This window comes from Elephas maximus, chromosome 20 (assembly GCF_024166365.1).
Source record: "Elephas maximus indicus isolate mEleMax1 chromosome 20, mEleMax1 primary haplotype, whole genome shotgun sequence".
Lineage (NCBI taxonomy): Eukaryota > Metazoa > Chordata > Mammalia > Proboscidea > Elephantidae > Elephas > Elephas maximus.
In genome coordinates, this window is record NC_064838.1 from 39,023,475 (window position 1) to 39,041,741 (window position 18,267).

The 18,267-nt window shown below is 43.8% G+C and overlaps 1 protein-coding gene across 1 annotated transcript in view; it reads right to left on the bottom strand.

Annotated features, from left to right (window-relative positions):
- The window catches only part of FGD5 (FYVE, RhoGEF and PH domain containing 5), a 154,332-nt gene that overhangs the window by 123,101 nt on the left and 12,964 nt on the right, over positions 1-18,267 (bottom strand). The gene's annotated exons all lie outside the window — the stretch shown is intronic.

The window sequence follows — 18,267 nt, forward strand, 5'->3', positions numbered from 1 at the left end:
TTTTCTTTACTGTTGAGTAGTAGTCCATTGTTTGTGTGTACCACACTTTACTTCTCCATTCATCTGTTACAGGCACTTAGGTTGTTTCCATCTTTTCCCTATTGTGAATAGCGCTGCAAAGAACATAGGTGTGCATATGTCTGTTCCTATCACTTCTATTAGATCCCTAGAGTATATACCTAGGAGAGGAATTGCTGGGTCATATATTAGCTCCTCTAGTTTTTTGTGGAACTGCCAGGCTGTTTTCCACAATGGCTGTATCATTCTGCATTCCCACCAGCAATGGATGAGGGCTCCAATTTCTCCACATCCCTTCCAACACTTATTATTTTCTGGGGCTTTTTGTTGTTGTTGTTGTTTGTTCTAATCTTAGCCCCTTAATAGGAGTGAAATGGTATCTCATTGTGGTTTTAATTTGCATTTCTCTGATTGCTAATGATTTTGAGAATCTTTTCATGTATCTGTTGGCCATTTGAAATATCCTCTTTGGTGAAGTGTCTGTTCATGTCCCTTGCCCAGTTTTCTGATTGGGTTATCTGTCTTTTTGTTGATAGGTTGTAGAAGTTTTCTATATATTCTAGATATTAGACCCTTATCAGTTATATCATTCCCAAAGACTTTTTACCAGTCTGTAGACTGTCTCTTTACTCTTTTTATAAAGTCTTTTGACGAACGTAAGTATTTAACTTTTATGAAGTCCCAGTTATCTATTTTGTTTTCTGTTGCTTGTTCATTTGTTGTTGTGTTTGCCAATCTAACATTGAAGAAAATTAGGTCCCAAAGCTTTGCTCCTATATTCTTCCAAGGCTTCACGGTTTTAGATTTAACATTTAGGTCTTTCATCCATTTTGAGTTAGTTTTTGGGTATGGTATGAGGTATGGATCTTGTTTCATTTTTCTGCATGTGGAAATCCAGTATGGCTAGCACCATTTGTTGAAGAGACTGTTCCTTCCACACTGAATGGATTTGGCTCCCTTGTCGAAAATCAATTGACCACAGATGTTTGGATTTATTTCTGGATTTTCAATTCTATTCCATTGGTCTGTGTGTCTATCATTAAACCAGTACCAGGATATTTTGATTACTGTGGAAAAAAAAAAACAAAACAACTTGTTGCCATCAATTCAATTCCGACTCATAGTGACCCTATAGGATAGGGCTGAACTGCCCCATAGGGTTGCCAAGGAGCAGCTGGTGGACTCGAACAGATGCAGCTTTTAGCCACTATGCCACCAGGGCTCCTTGATTAATGTAGCTGTGTAATACGTTTTGAAGTCAGAAGCCTCCTACTTTGTTGTTCTTCAAAATTGCTTTGGCTATCTAGGGTCTCGTCTTTCCATATAAATTTGAGGATTAGTTCTTTCCATTCCTGTAAAGACTGTGTTGGAATTTTGACCAGGATTGCATTGTATCTGTAGATCACTTTGGGTAGTGCCATGGATTGAATTGTGTCCCCCCAAAATATGTGCCAATTTGGCTAGGCCATGATTCCCAGTATTGTGTGACTGTCCATCATTTTATCATCTGATGGGATTTTCCTGTGTTATAAATCCTATTTCTATGATGTTAACGAGGTAGGATTAGAGGCAGTTATGTTAATGAGGCAGGACTCAATCTACAAGATTAGGTTTTGTCTTAAGCCAATCTCTTTTGAGATATAAAAGAGAGAAGTGAGCAGAGAGACATGGGAACCTCATGCTACCAAGAAACAAGAGCCAGGAGAATGGCGCGTCCTTTGGACTTGGAGTCCCTGGGCTGAGAAGCTCCTCCAGTGGGGAAAATTGATGACAAGGACGTTCCTGCAGAGCCGACAGACAAAGCCTTCCCCTGGAGCTTGAACCCTGAATTTGGACTTCTAGCCTCCTAGACTGTGAGAAAATAACTTTCTCTTTGTTAAAGCCATCCACTTGAGTATTTCTGTTACAGCAGCACTATATAACTAAGACAGTATCTGGTACTGAGAGTGGGGTGCTAATACCTAAAATTTGGAAGCCGTTCTGAAACTGTGACTAGATAGAGGACTCAGAAGGAAATAAGGAGAGATGTTATACCGGAGATGGTACAGACAGTGCGAAGCAGCAGCAGAAAACGGCAACAGCAAAACCAGGAGACCAGCGTGAGACAGTGCTGGAGCTGACCCATGGAGCGAGGCAGCTGAGTGCTTTTGGCAGGAGGCTTCCTGGTGGAGTGGGGTACTTCCAGGCACTTACCTCTGGAGCTATTCTTGCCAACCCATGGAACAAGAGAGCTGAGTGCCTTTCGGCCGAAGTTTACTACTGGAGTGGGGTGCCTCCAGGCACTTACCAGTGGAGCTAAAGAGCTTTGGAACACTTGCCCCAGCAGGGCAGACAGGGCGGTGAGGCCCAAGGGACTGAGAGGCCAAGGAACCAGGAAGCAGAAGCTGAAGAGACAAGGAACACAAGAAGCTGAGCTGCCTGGGTCCCAAAGGGTGGTGGAGTTGCCACTGAGATGGACCAGGAGAATGGGGCCACCCAAATTCGAGGCAGCAGAGTTGCCCTTCCAGTGAGCCGAGAGGCCTCCACTCAGAATCTGGAGAGTGTGGCCAACACCTAGAGTCTGGAGGGCAGGGCCACTGTCTAAATGGTCTCAGAGAACAGAGGATTATTTTCAAGCCTTGAGGGCTAATATAATGTGTTCTGCTGACTTGCTTGGTGCCTGTTATTCCTTCTTTCCCTCCAATTTCTCCCATTTTTAATGGAAATGTCTAGCTTGTGCCCGTTCTACCACTGTACTTTGGAAGCATATAATTTGTACTCGAGATTTCACAGACTAAGAGAAATTTTTAGATTTTGGACTTGGAGTTAACACTTTTGCTAAGATATGATGGTGTGAATGTGTTTTACAAGTGGCAAGGACATGAATTTTGGGGAGCCAAAGGGTAGAATGTCATGGATTGAATTGTGTCCCCCCAAAATGTGTGTCAACTTGGCTAAGCCATGATTCCCAGTGTTGTGTGACTGTCCACCATTTTGTCATCTGATGGGTTTTTCCTGTGTGCTGTAAATCCTATTTCTACGATGTTAATGAGGTGGGATTAGCAGCAGTTACGGTAATGAGGCAGGACTCAATCTGTAAGATTAGGTTTTGTCTTAAGCCAATCTCTTTCAAGATATAAAAGAGAAAAGTGAGCAGAGAGACATGGGGACCTCATACTACCAAGAAACAAGAGCCAGGAGAATAGCGTGTCCTTTGGACCCAGGATCCCTGCTCTAAGAAGCTCTTCCATGGGGAAAGATTGATGATAAGGGCCTTCCTCCAGAGCCGACAGACAGAGAAAGCCTTCCTCTGGAGCTGGCACCTTGAATTGGACCTCTAGCCTCCTAGACTGTGAGAGAATAAAATTCTCTTTGTTAAAGTCTTCCACTTGTAGTATTTCTGTCATAGCAGCACTAGATAACTAAGACAGGTAGTAGTGACATCTTAACTATATTAAGTCTTCCAATTCATGAGCACAGAATGTCTTTTCATCTATTTAGGTCTTCTTTAATCTCTTTCAACAGTGTTTTATCATTTTTATTGTATAAGTCTTTTACATCCCTGAGTAAATTTATTCCTAGACATTTTGTTGTCTTAGCTGCTATTGTAAATGTAGTTTTCTTAATCTCCTTTTCAGATTTCTCACATCTGATGCATAGAAACTGAACAGATTTTTGTGTGTTGATCTTGTATCCTGCAACTTTGCTAAATTCCTCTATTAGTTCTAGAAGCTTTTTAGTAGATTCTTTGGGATTTTCTATATAGGATCTTGTTATCTGTGTATAGAGATACTTTTACCTTTTCTTTTCCAAACTGGGTAACTTTTATTTCTTTTTCTTGTCATGTTCCTTTGGCTAGGATTTCCAGTACAATATTGAATAGCAGCGTCGAAACTGGGCATCCTTGCCTTGTTCCTGTTTTCAAGAGAAAAGTTCTCAATCTTTCTCCATTGAGTATAATGTCAGCTGTTAGTTCTTCATAAATGTGCTTAATCATGTGGAGGTACTTCCCTTTTATGCTTATCTTGTTGAGAGTTTTTATCAAGAAAGGGTACTGAATTTTATCAAATGCCTTTTCTGCAAAAGTTGAGATAATCATGTGATTCTTTTCCTTTGTTCTATTAATGTAGTGTATTACGTTGACTGATTTTCTAATGTTGAACCAACCTTGCATTCCTGGAATAAATCTCACTTGATCATGATGTATAATTAAATGCCTCTTTTTGAAAGATGGGCTGGAACCACCATGTCTTCTCCTCCCCCATTATTACTGGCACAGGATTCTGTAAGCAACTGATTAAATGACTGGTGAAAAAGACTTCACATGTATACCCAACAGATAGCTCGTATTAAAAGAACCCTGTCCAGATTATACGAAATGAGGTGGTGTTTTCAAGAAGTGTTCCTCAGAAGCCCTAGGTTACTGCGGGTGAAGATTCACAAATGTCTGCTTTGAATTTCATGGATACAGACGCTGATATGGTGCTAATCATAATAGCTAAAGTGTACTGAGCACTCACAATGCACTACGTTTGTGCTAAATTCTTTGCGCATGTTAATTTATTTAACCCTCACAACTCCTTGAGGTGGTACTGCTGTTTTCCCTGATAAGGAAGCTGAGGCACAAAGAGGTTAAGTAATTGGCCCAAGAATACACAACTAGTAAGTGGCAGAGCTAAGATTTAAATGCAGCCATCTGGCTCCAGAGAGCATGCTCCCAACCCCCACAACATACAGCTACACAAAATTATCACACTTAATTAGGCTACAAAACCAGTACTGCAATCCATAACTCCAATTTCCAAGACTTCTATTCATGACAATCACATTAACTGAAATTATGAAACAGAATTATAATAACAAACCCATGTTTTATGTTGAGGTTCCAAGTAAGTTTTCATTTGAAAGAAGATTCCACTGCAACAGAAGATTTGAAAATCACTGAAATTAAGTGTATGAAGGAGCCCAAGGAGCAGCACATAACCAATCTTCCTACCCACTACAATTCAGCCAGGTCGGCGACTCTAGAAGATAGCTTCTGCACTCTCCCTAGGGAGGCCAGGGCCCAGGAGCTACCCCGCTTCTGAGTGCTGAATTTTCAGCAGGTGAGTCAGCATTCAGATGAAGTGGGCGCTGGATATGACAACCACATCTTCCTGTATCAGGAGGTACCTCTTGGAACTGGTCTCAGAGCAGATATTGGATCCTCCTGCGGTCTCTTTAGGAGTCCCTGGGTGGCACAAATGGTTAAGTGCTCTACTACTAGCTGAAAGGCTGGTGGTTAGAGCCCACCCACAGGCTCCCTGGAAGAGCCAAGGTCACCTTCCAAAAGTTCACAGCCTTGAAAACTTTATGGAGCAGTTCTACTCTGCAGGTGGGATCACCACGAGTTGGTATCCACTTGACAGCAACTAACAGTAAAGCCTCCTTGGGCCTCTCCAGCCTACCTGCTTCCTTAGGACTCCAAATGCACAGCCAAGAATGACCCCAAGAGCTCAGATTTCCTGTCCCATGAATGCCACAACAGCCTCACGATAGGCTCTGGTGTCCTCTCCACTTCTGTTTGATTACTAGCCATGATGGGAAGCTCACTACTTCACAGGACAGCCCTGCTGGACACACGTTTTAGAGTATGGAAGTCACACCGTAACAAAGTACAAGCAGAACTCAAGGTCCTCAAGCAGATTCTGTAAGTCAGGATTTTTTTTGTGTGTGTGTGCATGTGTGTGTGTGTGTGTGGTATCTAGTTTTCTTAATTAAAACATGCAAGCAAGCCTGAAATTTCAAGTTCTTAGGTCATGCCTTGACCTGGAGAAACTTCCCTTGGGCTCTATCCAAGGCTCCAGAACAACCTCGTGCATGTAGAAAATGAGTCTGTTTACATAGAGGCCAGCCACATCATCCTTAAAAACAATCTCAATCCAGAGCCATTTGTCTTGGAGGAAATCAGCCAGAGACCCAGGCTTTGCCAAGAGAGGGAATCACCACAATTCTCAGCTGCAAGCTCAGAATTCCCCGACACACGACTCGGCGGCTGCCTTCATCCTTGGGAGGCTAGACAATCTTGGGGCATTCTGAAGAAGCCAGCTGAAATGCATTCATTCATCACTTAGAAATCATGATGAGCTTTTTGTCCTGTTGACCTAGAGTACTGTAAGCATGGATGATAAATTCCCCAAGGGCCCTACCCGACCCTGGCCAGGCAATCTAAGGAAGCGTTAACCTCCCGCATAATATCATCCCTTTGATTGTTACTGCAATCATGTGTGCTGTTCTCTCTATAAATAGTTTTTACATCACCTCCTGGCCACGTGGATCTAAGCAAGTGGACAGTCATTAGAAGCAGTCTGACTCTCAACACCTGGAATAGGGACATTTCCATTCTGAAGATTCAGACCCCAGCGTGTGTCTCCATCTTTGACACCTAGAGGTGTCGAATTCCAGTTGTGGGGACTCTCAAAGGAGGTGAGCCAGAAAGACAGCAGACCGCTGACCTAGAGAGACCTACCTTCCAGTCCTGGCTCCATCGCTTACTGGCTTGGAAGTCATGTCACTACCCTGAACCTTAGTTTCTTTATCTACTAAAAAAGTAAAACTGGGTAACTACCCCCAAAGGGATATCCAGGAATAATGCACATAGCATGAGAAAGCACCTCACAGCACTGTTGAGAACATGGGTGCTGGAAACCACCTGGGTTAAAATTCCAGCTCTGCCCCTGACTAGCTCTGTGATCCTGAGTCCTTTACTTAACCTCTTTGTGCCTCAGTTTCCTCATCTGCAAAGTATAGACAATAAAAGTATCTATGTTGCAGGGTGGCTTTTAAGATGAACTGAGTTAACACACAGAAAAGGTCTAAGGCTGTGCCGGGCATATAGCGAGTGCTCAACAGAGCCTGACACACTGGAGTGGGAAGCAGTATCTGCCTGTGCACCTCAGCTCCTGGAAGCAAAGTACGAGGCCGATGGTATGACTTTTTGTATCTGACAAAGCCCCTGCACATGGACTATCTGACTCTTTATGACAACTTAGTGATGAAAGGACCACTGTACCCTCTTGTACAGATTAGACAACAGGGTAAGCGGCAGAGCTCAACTTTAGCGCATTCTCTCTTCCTGCTGTGTCACACTGCCTCTCTTCTGTCAACTGTGCTAACTAAATGCCGTCAGCCAACCAGAGAACCCCATATGCTGGGAAATTCAGGCTTAAATGTGGCTCTGGTTTATTCTGCTCTGAGCCACTGTGCCATAGCTGCGACTGGAATGCCCTAAAATTTATAGCATTCTACGCTGGTGGCGCAGTGGTTAAGTGCTAGGGCTGCTAACCAAAAGGTCGACAGATCAAATCTACCAGCTGCTCCCTGGAAACCCTATAGGTTCTACCCTGTCCTATAGGGTCGCTATGAGTTGGAATCCACTCAACAGCAATTTTTTTTTTTTTTTTAACTATATAGAAGATGAAGAGGCTAAGTCCTGCTATCAAGTCTTGATCCTCTGGTGTTTAGATGCCTTACTGTGGTGGCTGCTTTTCCTCCATTTCATCCCACACAGCCGACGATAGCTATGCTAAAGCACTAGCTGACTGCATCACTCCCGTGCTCTAAAGCCTTCAATAGCTCCCTAATGCTCATAGGATCAAATCAATTCAATGTATTAGGGAATACATGTTCAAATTCAGCAAGTTCCTTCTCAGGAATTTTCCCAGCCTTATCACCTGCCACCCGCTCTCATCTGGCCTGAACAGTCTCCTCTAGGTATCCTGGACCACTGCTAACTTCTGTAAAGGGCACTCATATGAAGAACACAAAGCCACTGGTTCCAAACCATTCCAGAGCAGTCATAAGTGGGAGACCTGAGACCCAGATGCTCAAAATCACATAGCTAGAGGCAGATCTGGGACCTAAACCCTAGCCCCTTTAATGCCCCCAGAACCGTTCTGAACAGCAAATACTCTTTGTTGCATTTTCAAATTATTGGCTGATCTGACCCTAAACATACAAATCTTGTGAAATGGTCTGAAAAGTTCATATAATTCAAACATTTCTGGATCCTAACACATTCCTTCAATGGCTTCTTATTAAAGTCAGATCTTTCTTTCATGGAGGCCTCTGCCCATCTCATCTCCCATCACTTGCCTCTCCACAAACCCCACAAGGACCTCCAACCTCAGGGCCTTTGTTCCTTCTGTTCCCTCTGCCCAGAATGCCCTCCTTCCCACCATGATGTCTGCAGTGTAATGGATCACTTTTGTGTGGCCTTTCTCACCATGGTCACCCAAATGATTGGGAGGGACTGTGCAAATAAGATAATTGTGGCTTACCAAAGGGATTGGTCAGTTTTGCCATCCCGCTGGGCTTGAAATAAGCCACCCCAGAGGCAGGAAAGAGAGCATCCCACCACCACCAAGGAAGAACAGCCAGGAACCAGCACGTCTTTTGGACCCAGAATCCCTGTCCTGAGAAGCTCCTGGAAGCAGGAGACTGACAGAGCGAGCCAGCTGTAACCCTGAAGATGGTAAGAAGTGGTGGCAGGGGAGACACGACAGGAGAGACCCAGCAGCAGGAGATGGTACGGTGAGCTTCCCAGCCCACGATGCGAGAAAGCTGAGTGCCTTTGGGCAGAGGCCTAGGGTCAGAGAGAGGTGTGCCTGCGAGCACGGCTGTGAAGAAAGAGGCTGTCCTGATGGAAGAACTTTGTCTTTGAGCATTCCTGAGCCTGAACTGTAAACTGTTACTTCCCTAATAAACCCCATAATTGTGAGTACGGTCTGTGAGTTCTGTGGGGCCACTGCAATGAATTATTGAACCCAGCAGAGAAGTAGAGAGTACTGTGGGAAGGGAGTTGGTATCAGAATTGGTAAAGGTAGCAAAGAGAGGAGTCATGTCTGACCTCCACCTCATAGGAATCAGCCTTTGGCTGTTCATCTTGATTCTCCTTCCCCCTCATGAAGCTAGAGGAGGTCACACACTGCCCCTATGCTGTTTTTACAAAGTCGTAATGTCATTCAAGGTTCACTCAAAAGTCATTTCCTCACAGAAGCTTTCCTTGACCACCATTCCACCACTTTCCATCACATCACTCTATTTCCTTCTTTTTCACAGGCTATAATTATCTCATTTACACATTAGTCTGTTTACTGTCTGCCTCTCCCTAGGAGAATGCCAGTTCTGTGAGAGCAGGGACCTCATCTGTCTGTTCATACTGGTGCAAAGCTCATACTGGGGCACCTAGCAGGTAGTCGCCAGTGTACTTCATGTGCAGCCAGTACCCATCGGTGCAGGCTTGGGTGTTGCTATGATGCTGGACAGGTTTTAGTGGAGTTTTTTTTTTTTTTTTCCACACTAAGACGGACTACGAAGAAAGGCCTAGTGATCTACTTCTAAAAATCAGCCAATGAAAACCCTATATTCGGATCGCAATGGTCTGATCTGCAACTGATCACGGGGATGGTGCAGGACCAGACACCATTTCATTTCGTTGTGCGTGGGTTTACCCTGTGTCAAGGGCTGACTGGATGGCAGCTAACAATGAAATGCATACTGACTGGAGGAGTGCCTGAAACATAGATAAGACATGCCTTTTTTCTCTGTCTGCATCATATGATATGCTCATCCCCATTCTACAGGTGGGAAGAGAGAGGCCCAAATATATGAAGCGCCATCCAGACTGGTTGGAACAAAGACCTCACCCTTCCTCTGGGGCTCAGCTGGTCAAGGAGATCAGCTGCTGACATTTTACCAAAGAGCTCTTGACAACATGACTGTCTTTTATTAGCGGGAATTATTTTCCCACTTCCCAACGGGGGAGGCCCTGACTTTATGAAGGTAAAACCACTTTATGATGAACACTTAATCAGAATTTCTTCAACATTATATAGCTCTGGAAGGAAACAAAAAGTAGTTGGGGGCCTTAATATGGCACTACTAATGTTACAATAACTGCGTTCCTGACACGATTTTCTTATAGGGGCCTTTCCTGTAAATTTTATTGCATTTAATTAAAAATTATTGCTAAAAAAAAAAAAGCTGCAGATGGTCTTATTTTAAGTCAGAAAATTAAAAACTGAGTAGTCTCATCAGTCAATTTCAATGGGAAGCACAGCCACATGCATGAGGATATGATGGTTTTGAGATTATAATAATTTTTATGGCATTTCCAGGTCCTTTCAATGAAACTTAATGAAAGCTCTGCATGAGTTCATTTGTCAAAAACATAATAATAGGAAGGCTCCCAGCTTACAGGCAGATATAAAGATACCAATGAATACCACAGCTAGGATGTGCCAAAAATCCAGCCACGCAGCTCTCAGCACCAATGGAATTAGTCAGCAGGAGGCTTAGCAGCAGCTCTGCTACATACACACCCAAGGATTTACAGATGAGGCTGTAAATCACCTTTGTTTTACAAGGATGCATAGATTTGTTGCTACAGTACCGTCTCCGGTGGTAAAAAATGAAAGTCAGGTTTCACTTTCTTGGGGAATCACTTCAGCAAAATATTTACTACATTTTATGCCTCAAGCCCTGATGCTGGGAGGTGGTGGGTTGGGAGTGAGAGGGTAGGAGGAGGCTCTTATTGCTAGATTTTGCACTGGATTTTCCGAACTTTCACCGCAGCTGCTGTCCTTGGTCTGGGCTACCCACACCATCACCTCTCCCAACTTTATGACTTGGCTTGTATTCTCTAAATTTTATTTTAAAGATTTAATTCTTTTTTTTTTTTCTTTGCTGTGTCTTCTATTGGAAAGTACGTCAAACCTTTTATTTATTTGGGGCCAGACAGACTATAAAAGATAAATACAAGAATGAGCAGAGAAAGGCAAAGGTAGACACTAACTAGCCCTAGAGTTAAGTGGACACTGGGGAAGCTAGGGTTGCTGTGCACATTCTGAAAGCAGAATTCCTCTCTGCCCCTTCCCACTGCTACATCCCTGGGTTGGGCTTCATCACCTCTTGAGGGGACCACTGCAACAGCCTCTTAACTCATCTCCCTGTTTTCCCTCTCTCCATTCCTTCCACTCTCCCCACTGCCAACAAGGTATTCATGTCAATGCATGATCTTCATCGTGTCATCCCTTCCCTGCCATTTAAAAATCACCATTGACTCCCCACTGACAAGGGGGAAAGTACAAACTCACTAAACTGATCTACAAGGCACCTCTCAATTGGGCCCCAACCTGCCTTCCCAACTTCATCTCTCAGCCATGTGTGTTGAGCACCATCTCCAGAATACATCAAGGTCCTGTCCAACTGCCAGACTCTTAGGCAAGCTTTCTCCTCCTCTAAGACTGTTTGCTTCCACCATGAACTCCTATTCCTCTGTCAAAACCCAGCTCAAGTGTCTCCTAGACAGGGAGCCTCCTCTACTGTCCCTCCTCCTCCAGCTGTTTGAGTGTACTCCTGGTAAAGCCTTTATCCCTTTATCGTGCTATGTTCTAAAAAACACCAAAAAACCAAAAAACCCCAAACCCGTTGCCATCAAGTGACCCTCCAGGACAGAGCAGAACTGCTCCATAGGGTTTCCAAAGAGCAGCTGGTAGATTTGAACTGCAGACCTTTCGGTTAGCAGACAAGCTCTTTTACCACTGTGCCACCAGGGCTCCCACTATGTTCTAGCTGCCTCTTTATCAGCCTTTCTCCCCAGCCAGCCAGACTGAAAATGCCTCGAGGACAGGGATCTTCATCCCTCTAGTACCTAGAATAGTATCTGACATTTAATAGATGCTCAACAAATGTTAGCAGAGTGAATGGGTGACTTAGCTGAGTTGGTGCAACACTGTACTGCAATAACTGGCAATTAGAAAAAGATGTCATTTGAGTTTGTCCTGCAGTCTTTCAACCCAATCTCCTCTCTATGTTCTCTACTTCTGCAGACAATGAGAACTCTTTTCCAGGGTAAGTATAAGTATGCCAAGCTATCTTCCGAATAAAGATTAAATCATTTTCAATGCAGTTCTAGCTGCTAAAAACCATTGTTATATGTTTCTCCATATGTACTCTACACCTTTCCTCAGCCACTTCCCTCTTCCTGAAATGCCTTCTCCCTATCTCCAAATGTCCAAAGCCTTCTTTTCCTTCAGTGTATGTCCATTCAAATACCACCTTGTCCATAAAACCATTCCTCCCTCCTCAGACTCCTTACTTTTGGGGTCCTGAGCTGTTTCCATCTTGCATGCTGTGACTTGGGTCTTAGTCTTCTCCCTACCCTCAGACTGTAAGTCCACTGAGGGCAGGGGTGGTGCCTGGTCCACCTTTCTCTCCTCCTACACTTCACTCAGTACAGTCCCTTCCCGAGGACGACTCATTTCTTAAATGAGTAAATGCATGGTCATGATTAGTTAGCTGGAACATTAAACTACCTGGATTTTCTCACTCCTTATTCTCATATGCATGTCATACAATGTGGCCAATCCACAAACTCATTTTTTTAAAAACTGTGGTAGAAGTATGTGTAACAATGCATATGCCATCTCAACAATTTCCACATGTACAATTCAGTGACACTGATTACATTCTTCAGTTGTACAACCATTCATGCTACCCTTTTTCCAAATAATTCCACCACTATTACTATAAACTCAATGCACCCTAAGCAAACCCTCCCCCGCCTCCTTCATACCCCAGTAACCACTTCGTTTCTATATATTTGCTTATTTTATATAAGGGGGATCATACGGTATTTGTCCTTTTGCAACTTACTACCTGTGTGACAGAGAAGAGTTCCTATCGCTTCACCAGGTCTCAGTTTTCCCACCTGGAAAATGCACACTGAGGATCCTTACCCTGCCCAACCCACTGTAAGTTGCAAGTGAGATAACAGCTATGATCACGGCCATACAAACGGGCACTTTTACTATTATAATCACGCAATTAGAAAACCCCTGGTGCTGCTGTCCTTTGTGTAAGAGGCTGGTAGGACTCCAAATCAATATTGCTCGAGTTGTTGGCTGTAGCCCTGAACCAATCTCATGCGGGAGTCCAGAGGTAAGGCTGCCATGCCCGCAGCTAAAGTGCACATGTTGATGACCCCAGTGATGTCCTAACCACCGAGTCCATCATATGCAGAAGAACAGCTGAGAAAGACAGTCACCTGCCACCTACACCCTTGGAATCAGACAGAAAAGGATTCAAATTCTGCCTCCACCACTATGTGACCTTGATCATGTCGCTTAAAAAGAAATGTTTACTGATCACTTTATTACGTGCCATGTTAATTCCTTTAGACTTAAGGACGTTATGCGGCAGGTGCTATCATCACACTCCTTTACAGGGGAAGAAATGGAGGCACAGAGAGGTAAAAAAACTTGTCCCAGGTCACACTGCTAACAAGTGGTGGAGCATCAATTCAGACCCAGGCAGCTTGGCTCAAAAGCCCATGTGCCTGACCACCGTGCTCTACTACCTCTCGCGGAATTTCCCTGGGCCACAGTGTCCTCATCTGTAAACAGAAAAGGCCGTGGATGGAGAGACGGGGAGACACAGGGATAAGCACAGGGATGCTTCCTGTAAAACTCTTTCAACTTTTCTGTGAGTTCAAACATTTTCCCAATAAAATGTTGCAGAGAGTGGCAGCAGAGATCTGCGCTGACGTACAATGCTGCGTTATTAAAGGAGACTCAGCATCATATTAAAACAAACAGAAAGAACATACATTTAATGAGACACTTAGGACAAGACCATTGTGTGCAGTGTCTTGCATAAAACAGGTGTTTCGTAAATGTATACAAAGCGCCTAGAATTGTTGCTTAAAGTAGGTACTTCATGAATGATAGTTCTTTTCCCCTTGAAGTTTAAAATCACTAATTCTTCTACATGCATTTATTAAGTTCCTAGTGGGTAACCACCACATTGAGGTGCAGTGGGATATTCAGAAGATTGGGATACCCCCACTAAGTACTGACCGAGGTCATAAAACACCCTATTTGAAAAGTGAAGTGTTGGGCTAGATCACTGCTGGCAACTTTTTTTTTTTTTCTTTTTCTCTTTTGCACAAAGGTCAACTCAGGAACAAAAGAATGTTTTGCAAATTACATTTTAAACTAAAGGAGAACAAAACCTTTCATAGTGTACCATGAGAAAGATGAACATATACAATGATTGATATAATTTTATTTTATAAAATATAAGATGGCTAATAATAATATTACAGCCACTAAAGAGCTATTATCTGTGTATATAAATCTCAAAGGAAGTAACTGCACAGAAGAACCTTCCTAATCTTCCATTAGACCCTGAGCTGCTGCTCATTGATTTAGGGGTCTCAAAGGGCTTTCTGAATTCTGTAATACACTCCACATTTGTTTCTTTCTTCTTTTTTTTTTTTTAACTCTATGTTTCTTGAAGGGAGGCCCTTTTAATGGGAAAAAGGACTTGGATTTAAATAACACTGAATGACACCACAAGAGAGTTATTTCCTTTTCAAGGCTCTTTGAATCCTTCTGCTTATGTCAAGTTGAAGGTCTCCATGTGGTACCAAGGTGTCTTTAACACCTCTCCAACACTTACACATCTCCCTGTTTAACAAAGAGACCAGGCCTCCAGCTCACAACTTTGGCAAGTAACAACCTCAAGCCAGTGTTAATAACCAATGTTATTTTATTCTTCTTTCTATCTTATTTTTCAATTACCTTCTTATTTATGGCAACTGATAGTGATTTTCCATTTCCCAATAGTGGCATAAAGTTTCTTTTCTAAGTATTTTTTTATTAAGTAAAAAAGATGGATTGATTTAAAGAAAAACAATAAGTAAATCCTAGTGCAGGCGGTGTAGCAAGAACGGCAAAGGTGACAGCAGAAAGGCTGATGCTTGAGGAACACAGATCTGGTCTAGCGTTCTCAATTTACAGATGAAGAAACTGTGGCCCAGCCTTTTCCAAGGCCCCACAGCAAGTTCATGAGCAGATTTTAGACCCACATCTTTCAGTGTACTGTCTTACTCTCTTTCAGGGCTGTTTATATTTATTTTGGCTTCTGCCTCTGATCCTCACACTGAACAAGGTGTAGGGTAGGACAAGCACCGGAAGGAGGAAGGAACTGCCTCCCCACCCTCTCATCCCATCTGACCCCAAGGACCCCTGTGGACATGTCTCAGATAACCAGCATCCCCCATACTTAAAAAGCCCATTCAGTGCAGAAGTGGGGCCCCCACCCCCACGGGCAGTCATTCATGCCTCTCAACTTGATGTGTCTGAAACCTCCCTTGCCCAGACCTGTTCCAGCCCAAAGCGGGAATTTTCCTGCCCCCTTGCTTCCATCTGTTTCATGCAGGAAAGCAGAAGAAAGCATTGCTCACTGATTGATGTCCAAGAGGATGTGGTTCCTGCATGGGAGATTTACCCCAGTCAGTCTGGTCTTCGGTGACATGTCTCCAGAGCTGGGCCAATAGTGCTTTTGAAATTCAGAGTCTGAGAGTTCAGGATGTTCAACTAAGGCCCCAGGCTGTAGCATCGACTGTGAGGTAATCCAGGAAAAGCCCCTAGCACAGTGCCTGGCACAAAGTACACAGTCACAATATGGTTGTCAGGTGCCGTTGAGTCACTTCTGACTCACAGGGATCCTACAGGACACAGCAGAACTGCTCCATACAGTTTCCAAGGACTGTCTGGTGGATTTGAACTGCCGACCATTTGGTTAGCAGCCCTGGCACTTAACCACTAGGCTACCAGGGTTTCCCAAAATATGGTAAACGCTATGGTAGACATTAGTATTTCCATGGATATTTTATTCATTTATTGTCATGTTAGTCTGGATGAAGGGAACTTGTTTGTTTTTTGGACAAGGTACAGGTCAAGGCAAAAGGGCCCTTCCAGATGGCCAAGTAGCCAGTGCACTGCACAACTCTAGGGGGGTCCATTCACAGACTAAAAGGTGAATGGTGGCCCTGGGGTTGTACTGTGCACAGCCTGCACAACCAGACCCGGCATCCCTTAGTGTTAATTCATGGCAAATTACTGAACCAGGAGTCAGTCAGAAACCCAAGTCCTAGCACTGATTTCTCCACTAACTTGCTGAGAGACTGCAGGCAAGTCATTTTCCCCCTGTGCCTTAGTTTCCTACTCTGTAACAGGACTAGATGAGGTCTGAAGTTCCTTCCAGCTCTAAAATCCTGTGATTCTATGGATGCGGATTTCAGTCTCTGTGATGGTTAAGACTGTGTGTCAACTTAGCTGGGCCATGGTTCTCAGTGTTTTGGCAGTTGTATAATGTTGTGATCACTTCCCTGTCGAGATCTGATACGTAATCACCCTCATGATGGGATATGCTGTGAGTAGCCAACCAGCTGAAAGGGAGTTTCCTTGGGTGTGTGGCCTGCATCGAATATAAGCAGACATTTTGGCAAGGCTTGGGGGCTTTTTGCTTGCGCTGGATCCTGCAGCTGGCTCCTGTTCGTCTGGCTTCTGGCTCTTGGGACTTGACCTAGAAGCTTATCTGTGGTCTTGCCTGCTGACCCTGGGATTCATCCATCTTCACAGCCTGTGAGCAAGAGCCCTGCTCTCTGACCTGCTGATCTTGGGTTCACCAGCCCCTGCAGCTATGTGAATCAGGAGAAGCCTCTATCCTGACCCATGGGCTTAGGATGTGCCAGCCTCTACAACTGCATGAGCCATTTCCTTGATATAAATCTTTCTCTCTATATATATTTATATGCTTTATTGGTTTTGCTTCTCTAGAGAACCCAGCCTAAGACATTTGGTACCAGGAGTGGTTCCAGAGAAACAAAATTATAAGGATGAGTTTTCTAAGTTGGTTCTGAAGTCTGATTAGTCTTAAAGTTGATGACTCTGCTTCCAGCAGTGAAGAGGGCACTGCTAATCCACGGAGTGAGGTGGGAATACAAATACGTAAAATATCACCACCAATAGATCAGGTACTGTTGAAAGGTAAGGCTCTGCATGATTGCATGCAAGATACCTTTCTACAATTTTGTCATAACGAGAAGTATAAGGAAGCTGGTTGGTTGGTCCTACTTTCACTAGACAAACTGGTGAAAGAAAGAAGTGCTCTTAGGGCTTCAGAGTCAAAGCTCGAGTGCCGCATAAATGACCTCAAAGTTTCCACTTGTGCTTTGAAAGAAAGACTGATTTCCTGTCATAACAGAGCTGAGATTGCTGAAAACCAAACCCACAGTCTTATTCTAAGAGTGGCTGAATTACAACAGCAACTTAACTGTCTACAGTTAAAGTGAGGACATTGATTGGGAAGAAATGGGATCTTGAAACTTGGGATGAGGACCTCATACCACCAAGAAAGTAGTGCCAGAAGCAGAGCATGTCCTTTGGACCTGGGGTCCCTGTGCTGAGAAGCTCCTCAACTGGGGAAGACTGATGACAAACAAGGACTTTCCTCCAGAGCCAACAGAGAGAAAAGGACTTCCTCTGGAACTGGTGCCCTGAATTTGGATTTCTAGCCTCCTAGACTGTGAGAGAATAAATTTCTCTTTTTTAAAAGATATCCACTTGTGGTATTTCTGTTACAGCAGCACTAGGTAACTAAGACAGTCTCTAAAGGGCTGTACACAAAAGAGGAAATGAGTTCGTGTACCTGACTTGAAAGAACAGAGCCCGTGTGACTGTGGCAGGGATCTTGGAGGGGAGACAGTGCGTGCCTCAATCAGAAAGAAAAACTTCCTAATAGTCAGGGTACCTAGCAACAGACAAGGCAGCCCCAGGAAGTGGCGTGTTCCCTGTGGCTAGAGGAATTCAAATGTACACTGGATGACCACCTGTTAGAGATGGGAAGCTTGACCATATGCCCCTTGAGGTCCCTTCCAGCATGGAGATTTTAATGTTTCAAAGCTTGGTTCTGTATAGTGCTGGGAGGCACTCACCTAGGATATGGTCTTGTCAAACCCTGCTGATAACTACAAACGCAATGCATTGTTTGGCTCTGCCTCCCCAACCCTCTACGAGCTCCCACATGTCTACCTTGTCTAAATTAGACCCTGTTCTTTGCTTGGCAAACAAACCCCTTCATCCTAGACAAAATTAATGAATAGCTTTATCCAGACTTGGGGTAGGGAGAAGACGGAGCCAAGGTGGGAAACCGTGTAAAATACTCAAGAGAATACACCATCCAAACACTTCCTAGCATCTGTACTCCAGCAATATAGCTAATGCTAATTGCAAATCATTCTTATCTATTCATTACTGCAGATCCCTTAGGAATTCTTGTGGCAGCAACAGCTGTGCAGGACTGGTTAAGTTACTGCACATTAGAGGGAAGATCAGATATTTCTTTTAAAATCATAACAATTTTGGCTTTTCGTTATTTAGA